Source organism: Gossypium raimondii, chromosome 11 (genome assembly GCF_025698545.1).
Source record: "Gossypium raimondii isolate GPD5lz chromosome 11, ASM2569854v1, whole genome shotgun sequence".
NCBI classification, from domain to species: Eukaryota; Viridiplantae; Streptophyta; class Magnoliopsida; order Malvales; family Malvaceae; genus Gossypium; species Gossypium raimondii.
In genome coordinates, this window is record NC_068575.1 from 47881837 (window position 1) to 47894901 (window position 13065).

The 13065-nt window shown below is 33.4% G+C and overlaps 1 long non-coding RNA gene across 2 annotated transcripts; it reads right to left on the minus strand.

Moving 5' to 3' along the window:
* Positions 1-4143: 4143 nt before the first annotated feature.
* Positions 4144-12451, minus strand: LOC105803471 (uncharacterized). 2 transcript variants are annotated; one of them, XR_001136459.2, is made up of 5 exons: positions 12135-12451; positions 11923-12027; positions 11731-11805; positions 5388-5461; positions 4144-4358 (listed from the first exon to the last, which is right to left on the minus strand). It is a non-coding gene; the product is annotated as an uncharacterized LOC105803471 (long non-coding RNA). The 2 variants fall into 2 exon arrangements; XR_008191100.1 differs by having other exon boundaries at positions 11923-11996; positions 12135-12448.
* Positions 12452-13065: the final 614 nt, after the last annotated feature.

Consider the following 13065-nt stretch of genomic DNA (forward strand, 5'->3'; position numbering starts at 1 on the left):
ATCATTTAAATCCCTAATTCATTTTTTTGTTCAACATGAATCATATTCGAAAATCTAAGAACTTACAAAATTTTAGTTTAAATTCAACAAAACTTTGTTCTAAGACTTCTAAAACATCAAATTTAAAAGAAAACGACTTGATTGACTTACCTTTAAAGCTTTAAAACCTTAAACCCTAGTTTTTCCTTTCTTTCTCTTTTTCTTTTTCTTTCTTTCTTTCTCCCCTGTTTCTTCTCTGTTTCGTCCCTTGCCTATTCTGTTTCTTTGTTTCTTTTATTTTATTTACTTTATGTTATAATAATATAATATATTTTATTCTAAATATTTAATCATATATTCACATTTGTACACCATCAATACCATACAATTGTCACTACTTAATTTGTTTATCAAATAAAAATCTCATAATATAATTATTTAATTACTAATGATCTTTTACTTAATTTTCAAGTAAATAAATAAATGTAATACACTTGTATTTTATTTTTACCATACACTTGGCAAAATCATAATTTATTATTAACCAAAAATCTTATACTAACTATTTAATTATTAAATATATTTTAATTTAATAATTATTAATAATAAATAATAAATATCTTATGCTTAGTTAATAAGTAAATTAAATCTATAAACTACAAATATATACATATTTTAATTACACATGTATTATTTTATCACCATACGATTGCCTTCATCTTATTTATTTCCTATAATATAATATCTTAACTTTAATTATTATAATTTATAATATTTTAATTAAATAATATTTTTATAATATAAATCAAGAAAAATCTAAGATTTTTCCATGTATTGTTGCCTAATCTTAAGCCATTGGCTTATTTACCTATTTGGTCCCTATTTCTTCTTTCTAATCTACAATTAAACTTTTAACCTTTATTCACTTTAGTCTCTTCTTACTAATTACTCTAAATTAGGATAAATTTAATTAATTAAAACATAATTAGACACACCACTAGACTCATAAATATTTCTAATAATTATCTACAGGTTAAATTTTCTAAGACGGAGGCTCGATACTACTCTTTTCCGATGCCCGTGAATTTTGGGTCATTACATTCGGCACACTTCGGGTCGTCCTCATACCACCCGGAGCTCCATTAACAATCACCTACACATAACATTGAGGATATTTTTTGCTCGACACCTCCAATATCGCAATACCCCAGCACCCTCGCTGATGGCGTATACAATTATACATCTTTCTTAAATACATCAGAAAGGACACCGGATGTCAACCCGAGCAACTATCAAACGCCTCAACAAACTGCACGCCCTCACCGACGGAGGCACCTCGAACGTTATACGCCGGTGCCGGTGACGTCACCGAGATCTACACAGTTTTGATTTCATTAAAATATTTATTTTGTAATTTTTCTACAAACATGAAAAATTTGGAATTTTTATAGTAATTATCAAGTTGGCATTGTACAAAATATTAAGTCAAAAATATATAATTCAAACAAATAATATAACTCAAATAATAATAAAATAAAATACGAACATTCTACAAAACTAATTTACTGAAAAATATATATAATGTATATACGAAAATATAAAATTTGACCAACAAATATGGATTAAAATATTTTTACAGACACCCCAAAATAATTCAAACATTTTAGAATAATTTATTTACGAAAATATAAAATTTATATACGAAAATATAAAATTTGACCAACAAATATGAATTAAAATATTTTTACAACACCCCAAAATAATACAAACATTTTAGAATAATTTATTTACAAAAATATAAAATTTAACTAACAAATAATACAGACTAAAATTGATTTACGAATACAAAAATAATACAAACATTTTAAATAGTAGTTTCTCAACAATTAGTCGTATTCTACTTGAATTAGGTCTACATTACATTTTAGTAATGTAGACCTTGTTCACACGCCATATCCTTTAACTGTAACCGGTTTACGCAGTTCACCATCTATGGCGGAAGAAGTCATCCGACCCTTAACGACATAACCTTTATGGTTCACGTGACAGTATATAATTCAACTCCATTGAAAAATGAAAGTAAATAATTCAACCCCGAAATTCAGTTGTACACTCCCAAACACTCTATCTGCAACCCACTACATCACACCCATTTGATGACAAACTACCAAAATCAATATCCACATTTGATAGTACACACTCATTTTGTGGTACGTTTAACAAATTTTTTTCTAACCAGCTACAATATCACATCCCAACTAAGTGGCTGCCAGCCATCAGTATCCCAGCACCCAAAATTTTTTTTTCAAATCTGGTACAAGGGTGTCGACCATCAGTGTCCTAGCACCAAAATTTTTTTCTCAAATCTGGTACAAGGATGCCGGCCATCAGTATCCCAGCACACGAAAAAAAATTTTCGATCCCCGAAAAAGCTGAAGCCGGCCATCTAGTACCCTCAACCCAAATTTTTTTATCTGATAAAGTGGGTGCCGGCCATCAGTTGGCCAGCACCCAAAAAATTTTATTTTTTTTATGTGTAAAAGTGGTGCTGGCCATCAAGGTCCCCCAACCCAATTTTTTTTCAAATACTGGTGTAAAGTTTACCAGTATGATACGGGTGGAAAAAATATGAGGGTGCTGGTCATTTAGGTCCCACAGCCCCAAAAAACATTATTTTAACACCTGATAAAATTATCAAGTGATAATTAGGACAAAACTCGAGGTAGTGCCGGCTATTTAAGTCCCCTCACCCAAATTTATTGTTCATTTTAAGTTATTTAGGTAATTATTTTTTAACTTGGGTGATTTGTATAATTAATTTTTTAGGTGACTAATTCTAGATTAGGTAGGTTGTTGTTTAAATGTCTGGGTGACACCTTCGCCACATGTGTTTTTGAATGGTTGGGTGACTCGCTTACCACATCAACAAAAAGTTGATTTTGTAGATATAGTCAATCAACCCAAGTGCTACGGAAAGACGAGTAGGGAAAGTTACGTAAGTTTTCTATTAACAAAAAGAAAAAAAAAAACAAAATTTGTAGTAGCAATCAACTCTAATGCTATTGGTATGAAAAAGACAAGTCACGAATCAACCTCAGTGCTTTGGAAAGTGTAAATAGGCCACAAAGATCACGTCCACCAATCAAATGATGAAAAAGACTTTCATCTCATCTCATCTCATCTCCGATGGCTACGGTTTGGCTATTTGGCTTTTTCTTTTGTTATTTGTGTGGTTAAAAAAGACATTGAATTCAACTTAAATATCAACAAGATGCATTTCTTCCCCTAATGAAATGAGATTATGATATTTAGATTTCAACATCCTAGATATCTATAAAATAGTAACAAAATGTTATAATATAAAGTGTAATCTTATTACGGTTCATTTCTTAAGCTATTTTAAATTACAAGTGTAATTTTAAATTTTGATCAAATTTAATTTTTGTTTTTATTATTTTAATCAAGTTAATTTTTTTCTTAAATAAAGTTTAAGACTAATTAAAAACAAAACAAAAAATTTATTCTTAATAGTAAACCATTATAATTATTATATTTTATTTAATAATTTATTTATTAATATATTAATTATGGGTACAATTATAATTATGGTTGATGTTATAATTACTTTTCTTGAATTATTATAATTATGATTTATAATTTTATTTCAACATCATACATTTACTTATTAATATATAAATTGTAATAAAAAGTAAAAATTGTAAAAAAAAATTTACGGAAATTGAGACTAAAAAATTAAGGAAATTAAACCTATTAAAAAAAACTCTATAACAAGGAAAATTAAGTAAAATGTGCTTCTAGGTAATCTTAGTGTAACCTTCCAAACCCGGCCTAAATGTTATGACCAAATCCCGAAGGTTATATTAGCCACCGAAATGGCTAAGTAAAAACGTCTAATTGAAAAACCATTATTTTGTTTGATTTTTCAGAAAACTTAGCTTGGTCAAATAAGGGTTGCTAAAAACACTAGTTTGTTAGGTCATTTATTGTTAACTTTAATTTATTAAAAGGTCATGTCGTTAGAAATAAAACTCAGTTGATTTCATCGGAAAACCCTTTTAAAACCTTTGTTTAATCGTTACACGGCAGAAAAAGTATTGCATTTGATTTTCGTAGAAAAATTCGTATTTTTTAAGTCATATTAAGTCAGTTTTAAAATTTGTTCAGTTTTCATAAAAAAAACTCATGCAAACAAAATCCAAGTTAAAAGTGTATCATACCACAGTCCATACTTAAATAAAAATTACAATCCCAAAATAATAATACCAAAATAAATAAAGTAAAATTCAAAATATTTTATTAGGTAAAAATACGAGATGAGACCTCCATACGTCGAATCTGGCCCTAGTCCTGAGGGTTATCTGTAAGGAGTAAATTAATGGGGTGAGCTTTAAAAGCCCAATGAGTCTAAGCAATATAAGCATTCAATCAGTCAAATAGGCACACAATTATTATAACATTTCAAACAATTTATCATGGAATTACAACATATGAATAAGGCATGCTCAATAATACAGTGCAATAATCCTACCCAACTATCCTCTACACACCACAGGTTCCCTAGAACCAGTCATCCGAACTCCAAAATAGTAAGAGCCGAAGTTCGATGTGGTTAAAACTACCAGTAATAGTATGCAGATAAAACTGCCAGTAAAATGCAATAAATCACCCAATCTTCTCGGTACTATGGTGTAGTGTACTAAAAACAATATTACTGAATTTAAATGCCGTCGGTACTTTATGGAACTCCTCTGTCAACCACAAATACCCACCCTATGTAGATGCAATATGTCATACAATCGGTAAGCACATCATGCCTTTAGTAACTATTTCAGTACAATGGCATGTTTAACATGCAAGTCAATATCGACGTCGATGTATGCTTTGCATGTTTTTCATTTAACGTAACAATTGCATGCTCACATGGTTTCATATAGTCAATATCAATCATGGCATAAGAAATGCATCTTAATCAGTGTTTCAAAATCTAGCAAGCTATAAATGCACCCAATTCGAAATTTCATCACCCAAACAAGACATTTAATAAACATGCTTTCTAATTAATTACGTAACTTGCTTGGCACACCACTTATTTGCACTTAAGCCTTTTAGCCAAACCAAAACCAGTAAGAAAATTTATCATTTAAATATAAATTTATATGATTTTCAAGTTAATTAGACATAGAGGAAGACACACTTATTAGCGCTAATCGAAATTCTATCACTTTCTCACAACTCTTATGCTTGAGATTTAGATAGCTCCCACTCAAATCTGTACCCAATAAAGTTTTAATCATTAATAATCAGCCCCCTTTTTCCTTCATAGGGTTTGACCAAGCAACAAATTTTAACCGAAAACTTCAGATTTGAAGCAGAAAATTAATGCTTACCTTAATTGACTTATGATGACTTTGCAAATAGTCTTCCCAACGCTACAGGTGATCTGTATGGTTTGGATATAGATCTTGAACATTCAAACACCAAATAAAAGATAACTTATAAGATTTGGCCATGCCAACAATCGATTAGCCATATCAGAATATGAAAATAAAAGCAAAAAAAACTTAGATATGAAAGAATTAAAGTAAAATTTCTGCACTTACTTTACTTGCTCAGATCCGTGACGATAGAAAAAATAACGAAGAGTAGAGGAAAATAATCAAAAGGGTGGCAGCGACAAAGATGATGGCTTACTAGGACAACGATAATGGAGGAGAAAAGGGGCTATAGAGGTGCAGTAGTGGCAGTAAAAAATAGCAATTTAAAATAGGAGGTAAGCGAAGTTGATGATCAATGGGGCGGCACAAAGAGGAAGAAAAGAAATAAAAAAATGTAGAGAAATAGTGAGGGAAAAGGCAGGGGATAGCTAGGTTAAACTAGGGGGTGACAGCTAGGGTTTTTTGGGCAAAAAATCAGTAAATAAAAATTATACGAAAGAGGAGAATCAAACTCGGGTTTCAAGTTCAAATTCATTAACTCCTAACCATTAGACCAGTAACCCATGTTTTCTATAATTTTACAACATTTTCTATTAGAAATTTGGGATGTGACAACTCTCCCCCTTAAAAGAAATTTCAGCCTCGAAATTTGCCTGATTTGAACTGGTGAAGATACTGTTGACGAATCGACTCCTCTGGCTCCCAAGTGGCTTCATTGGTGTCATAGTTCCGCCAAAGAACTTCAAGTAATGGGATATGTTTTCTTCTAAGAAATTTTACCATTTCTGTCCAAAATCTGCATAGGCTTCTCCCCAAAGGACAAGTCTGGGCTAACATTAATCTCCTCAATCGGGATACTGTAAGAAGGGTCTGATTAGTACCGTCTCAACATCGACACATGTAACACTCTATGAATGCGGTCCAGCTAAGGAGGTAACTTAAGCTGATAAGTCACCGGTCTAATTCTCTTAAGAATTCGATACAGTCCAATAAACCTAGGGCTCAACTTGTTCTTTCCTCCAAACCTCAATACCTTTTCCCACGATTATACTTTCAAGAAAACCCGATGGCCGAAAAAAAACTCAATTTCCTTCCCCTTCAAATCTGTATAGGACTTTTACCTATCCTAGGCCGTTTTTAATTTATCCCAAATTAGTTTGACAGTACCCTCGGTCTCTTGAACCAACTCCAAACTAAAAACTTTTCTCTCGCCCAACTCAGTCCAACACAAAAGAGTGTGACACCTACAACCATACAAACCCTCATAAGGTTTCATCTATATACTGGATTGAAAATTGTTGTTGTAAGTGAATACAACTAACGGTAGATGCTCTTTTCAACTACCCTAAAACTCAATCACATAGCTCCTTAACAAATCCTCTAAAACATGGATAACCCGCTCGGACTGTTCATCTGTCTGTAGATAGAATGTCGTACTAAAATCTAACCGAATACCCAGTGCCTCATAAAGCTTCTTCTAGAATCGAAATGTGAAACGTGGATCTCGATTTGAAATAATTGACATAGGAACCCCATACAATCTTTCTATTTCGGAGATATAAAGCTTAGCTAGCTTTTTTAGGGAATAGTTAGTGTGAACCGGTAGGAAGTGAGCCAACTTTGTCAACCTATCAACTATAACCCATACCGAATCTTTTTTAGCAAGTGTTAAGGGCAACCCACTAATGAAGTCCATAGTGACTCTCTCTTAATTCCCTTACGAAATTCTAATTGGTTACAACAACCCAAAAGGAAACTGATGCTCAGCCTTTACTTGCTAACAAGTTTAGCACTTAAATACAAAATATGTCACCTCTCGCTTCAGTTTGGGCCACCAATACAACTCCCTTAAGTCCCGATACACTTTATTACCCTAATGATACATAGCATAAGGGCTACTATACACTTCCTGAGGGATGGACTGTCTAAAATCTGGATCATTCGACACACATTATCTTCTTTTGAAACACATAATACCCTAAGACTTCAACCCGAAATCCTCAGGCTTACCATATTCAATCTATTTAAATCGAGGCAACAAGGATACATCTAAAGGTTACTTAACCTCAATCCCACTTACCTACTTAGGCTTAACTTGCAACTCAGCTGAAAGACCACCATCTTCATACGAACTCAATCTTGTAAACATAGTCTTAAGCTTAGTCATTGATCTTCTACTTAGAGCATCAACCATAATATTAGATTTACCAGGATGATACTCTATAGTACAGTCATAGTCCTTCAACAGCTCAATCCATCTCTATTGTCTTAAATTTAACTCCTTATAGGTGAGGAGATATTTGAGATTTTTTTGTTTCGTGTAGATAATACACTTCTCACCATAAAGGTAATGCCTCTATATCTTCAGAGAAAACACCACAGTTGCCAACTCCATATCACGAGTCAAATAATTGCACTCATGTGGCTTAAGTTGTCTCAAAGCATAAGCTACCACTTTGTAATCTTGCATCAATACACAACCAAGATTGGTGTGTGATACGTCATTGTATGCAACATAGTCTTTCCCAAATTTTGGCTGAATTAAAACTAGAGCTTGAGCCAACACGAATTTAAACTTCTCAAAGATGGCTTGCTGGTCATCTGACCATTTAAAAGGTGTGTTCTTCCTCAATAGCTTAGTTAAGAGATCAGCTATCAAGGAGAAACCCTCAACAAACCTTCGATAGTATCCTGCCAAACTAAAAAAGCTTCGAATATCTGAAACACTCTTAGGCTGCTTCCATTCCAGAATGTCTTCTATCTTTTTTGAATCCACACGGATACCCTCAGCATATACCACATGACCCAAAAACATTACCTCTTTTAGCCAAAACTTGTACTTACTCAATTTAGCAAAAAGCTTCTTCTCACGTAAAATTTACAGTTGAAGCATTCGTAAAGCCGAAATGAATAACCAGGAACTCGAAATGGCTATACCGAGTTCTAAATGTAGTTTTAGGCACATCTGATTCCTTCAATTTAAACTAGTAATACCCAGATCTGAATTTTATCTTAGAGAAAATTGTTGTCCCTCGAAACTAATCAAATAGATAATCAATCCTAGGCAGAGGATAATTATTCTTCATTGTCAACTTATTCAACTGCCTATAATTGATGTACAATCTCAGAGAACCATCATTCTTCTTAACAAAAATAATCGGAGTACCCTACAGCGAAATACTAGGTCTTATGAAATCGCGATCCTAGAGCTCTTGAAGTTAGATCTTTAACTCTTTGAGTTCTTCTGGTGCCATACAGTAGGGAACAATGTACACCAGTGCTGTTCCAGGTAACAACTCAATTCCAAACACAACCTCACGACCGGAGGTAACCTTGGAATTTCCTCGAGAAAAATCTCTGAAAACTCCTTAATAGTTAGGATATTCTCCATAGCTAGACTAGTAACACTTGCATCTCAGACATAGGCCAAAAATGCCTTACACCCTTTTCAGACAAATTTCTCTACTACCATAACAAATATCACATTTGGTAGATAATCCCGATGCTCCCCAACCATGACGATCTATTTACCATCAGAAGTCTTCAATGTTACCCTCTTAGTAGCACAGTTTGATTTGACTTGATGTTCAACTAACCAGTTTATACCCAATATCAAGTCAAATTCATCAAATAGCAGTTCCATCAAATCAGCCCAAAAAATTGCCTCTTGAACTTCCAACGAGCATATCTTATAAATATTATCTACTACCACAAATTGTGCTAAAGGGATGACTATAGTAACCGTACTAGCAGTATTTTCTACCCCAATTCTAGCTTTTCAGATACATTATATGTAATATAGGAGTATATAGCTCTAATTTCAACTAAAGCAAAGTAAGGTAGAAAATGGATAGTGAAGGTACCTGTTATGACATCGATCGCATCTCAGTCCTCTCGTCAACTTGCAGCATAAACTAGAATAGGTTGCCTAGCCTCTTTTCTGTTTGCACCCTAAACTGGTGCTCGCTGGCCCTGCCCATTATTACCATTCCTATTCGAACCACGGCCACTCTGAGGTATTGACCCAACCCTCAAATTATATACCTTATTTTGTACTAGAACTTGCATCTGATTAACCTGGCGAAAGTAGTCCTTAACTCGATGCTCAATCGAACCACAACCCAAACATGCACCCAACCTCTTCCAACACTCGCCCAGATGGCACTTATCACAGAACCTATACAACTGAATTCCACCAACCCCAATATCCATGTTGCATCACTCTATTGTGGCTTGACTTCTCTGACCTGCTTCACAGGTTGCAGATTTGGGCCAGTAGAACCATACTCCCTCTTATTTTGAACCTTTTTTTATCTCTCTTTTCACGCTTAACCTCTTCAAAGATTTTAGCCTTCTCAACTAAGTTCTAAAATACTCTCTCTTGATGCAAGGCCACTTGAATTTTCATATCATACCTAAGGCCCTCATCAAAATACAAACTCTTGTCCTTTTGAGTTGCCATCATACCTGAAGTATAGCGGTTCAACATCAGAAATTCTACCTCATATTCTGACACAGACATGTCCCCTTACTTGAGATCAATAAACTCCAACCGATGGGCCTCCATATACCTGGTACCCATATATTTTTTCTGAAAGGCCTGTTGAAAATAAGCCCAAGTAATGCGCTCAGCCATGGTACCCCTAACTAACAGTTACCACCAACGATAAGCTCCATCCTTTAGTAAGGACATAACACCCTTAAGCTTCTGTTTTGGAATGCAATCCATATCCTCTAAAATTCTCTCGGTAGTTTTTATCCAATATTCGACCACTATAGGGGTTGTTCTAGAAATACCCTTAAATAGCTCAACCCCATTAGATCGGAGACTTTCAATAGTGGGCCCACGATTCCCAGTACCAGTTTAGGCCCCAATGACCCTCTGTATTACCCTTAACATTGCTTAGGATATAACATCATCCCCAATTCCCTTATTAATGCCCTCACTGACAGACGTTTCAGTAGTTGCACTAGTCTCTAGACTGGGCATGTTTTCCAGAAAGGATGACTCAGCCTGAACCACTCGATGACACCCCTACAACCTCACATTCCATAGGCTCGTGTTCCGTGGGTACTCATTATACCATCTTAGTTTATATTTTTAAATCTCATCTACAGTTTTATAAAGACATAAACACTATATATTTTTAATTTCTAAAGTCTTAAAATTTTGTGCAATTCAATCCTAGTGTTTATCTACAGTGTGATATTAATAGTATTTAATAAAGTTGGCATCGGAGTCTCGGAGTTTAAGAATATTTTTTTAGAAAACTTTTTAAATAAAACACTGTGACAAGTTTTTCCCCAAAATACCCCTTTTAAAAGCATGAATGCAGATTCAGTTTCTTTCAGGCTAATTTACTAAATCGGGCTCTAATACCACCAAATGTAACCTTCCAAACTCAACCTAAACGTTATTAGGTAAAAATTTGATATGAGTCCTTGTACACCGAATCTGACCCTAGTCCTAATGGTTATTTGTAAGGAGTAAATTAGGGGTGAGTCTAAGCAATATAAGCATTTAATCAGTCAAATAGCCACACAATTATTATAACATTTCAAACAATTTATCATGGCATTACAACATATGAATATGACATGCTCAATGATACAGTGCAATAATCCTACCCAACCATCCTCTACACACCACGAGTTCTCTATAACCCGTCATTTGAACTCTAAAACTATAAGAGTAGAATCTCGATGTGGTTAAAACCACCAGTAACAGTATGTAGATAAAACTGCCAGTAAAATGCTATAAATCTCCCAATCTCCTCGATACTTCGGTGTAGTGTACTGACAACAATATTGCGGACTTTAAATGCTGTCAGTACTCCACGAAACTCCTCCATCAACCAAAAATACCCACCCCATACAGATTAAATATGTCATACAATCTATAAGCACATCATGCTTTCAGTAATTGTTTCAGTACAATAGCATGTTTAACATGTAAGTCAATATTCAATGTCGATATGTGCTTTACATACTTTTTATTTAATGGTAAAAATGGCATGCTAACATGGTTTCATACAGTGAATGCCAATCATGGCATAAAACATGCACCCCAGTTAGTGTTTCAAAATCTAGCATGCTATACATACATTCAGTTTATAATTTCATCACCCAAACAGGACATTTAACAAATATACTTTCTAATTGTTTATGTACCCTGCTCGGCACCTCACTTATTTGCACTTAGGCCATTCAACCAAACCAAAACCAGAAAGTAAATTTACCATTTATATATATTATATGATTTTCAAGTTAATTAAGCATAAGGGAAGACCCATACGTTTTAGCACTAATCTGAAATCTGTCGCTTTCTCGCAACTCTTAGGCTTGAGATCTAGATAGCTCTCACTCAGATCTGTACCCAATAAAGTTTTAATCATTAACAATTAGCCCCCTATTGCCCTCATAGGGTTAGACCAAGCAACAAATTTTAATTGAAAACTTTATATCTGAAGTGAAAATTAATGCTTACCTTAACTGACTTATGATGACTTTGCAAACAGTCTTCCCAACGCTATGGCTGATCCATATGGTTTGGATCTAGATCTTGAACATTCAAACACCAAAGAAAAAGTAACTTGAAAGATTCAGCCATGCCAAAAATCAATCGGCCATATTAGAATATGAAAAAAAGAAAAAAAAAACTTAGATCTGAAAGAATTAAAGTGAAAACTTTGCACTTACTTTACTTGCTCAAAATCGTGACGAAAAAAAAATAATGAAGAATAGAGGAAGAGAATCAAAAGGGTGGCAACGACAAAGATGGTGGCTTACTGGAACGGCAAAAATGGAGGAGAAAAGGGGCTACAAGGGTGAGATAATGGTAGTAAAAAATAGCAGCAAAATAAAATATGAGGCAAGGGAAGTTGATGATTAATTGGGCGGCACAAAAAGGAAGAAAAAGAAGAAAAAATTCAAAGAAACAGTGAGGGAAAATAGAGGGGACGACAAGGGGAAGCAGAAAGTGAGAAAATTCTGACAAATGGGAGTAAAAATAATATTTATAGCTAGGTTAAACTAGGGGGCAATTCCTAGGGTTTTCTGGGCAAAAATTCAGTAAATAAAAATTATACAATAAAGGGGAATTGAACTTGGGTTTCAATGTCAAATTCACTAAATCTTAACCATTAGACTAATATATCATTTTTGCTATAATTTTATAACATTTTTAATTAGAAATTTAGGATGCGACACTTAGATTTAGTCAACCGTGAATCTTACATTCCAACCAAATGAATCGAACAAGGTAATCCCACATTCCACACGCAATCTTACATTCTCATAATCCTATTACAGAACGTAATTTAATATTGGCAAACCAAACAAACTCAAAATGATATGGTAAAAGAATCTATATGATAATTTAATTTATAAACGAAAAATCAGTTAAATTATTTATTTATTTCATACTTAAAAAATAAAATAATGATATATATAATTGTTAAAATTTTTCAATAATTATTGTAATATTTTATCACCCATAATGAAGCTAGACAATTATATCTCGAATTTAAATAAAGTTGGACATCCATTTGTCTACCTTTATTATGAATTTTATTAATTTGTTAAATAACATTTTAGATTTTTAATTTTTAATTTTTTTGCTAATGTGGTA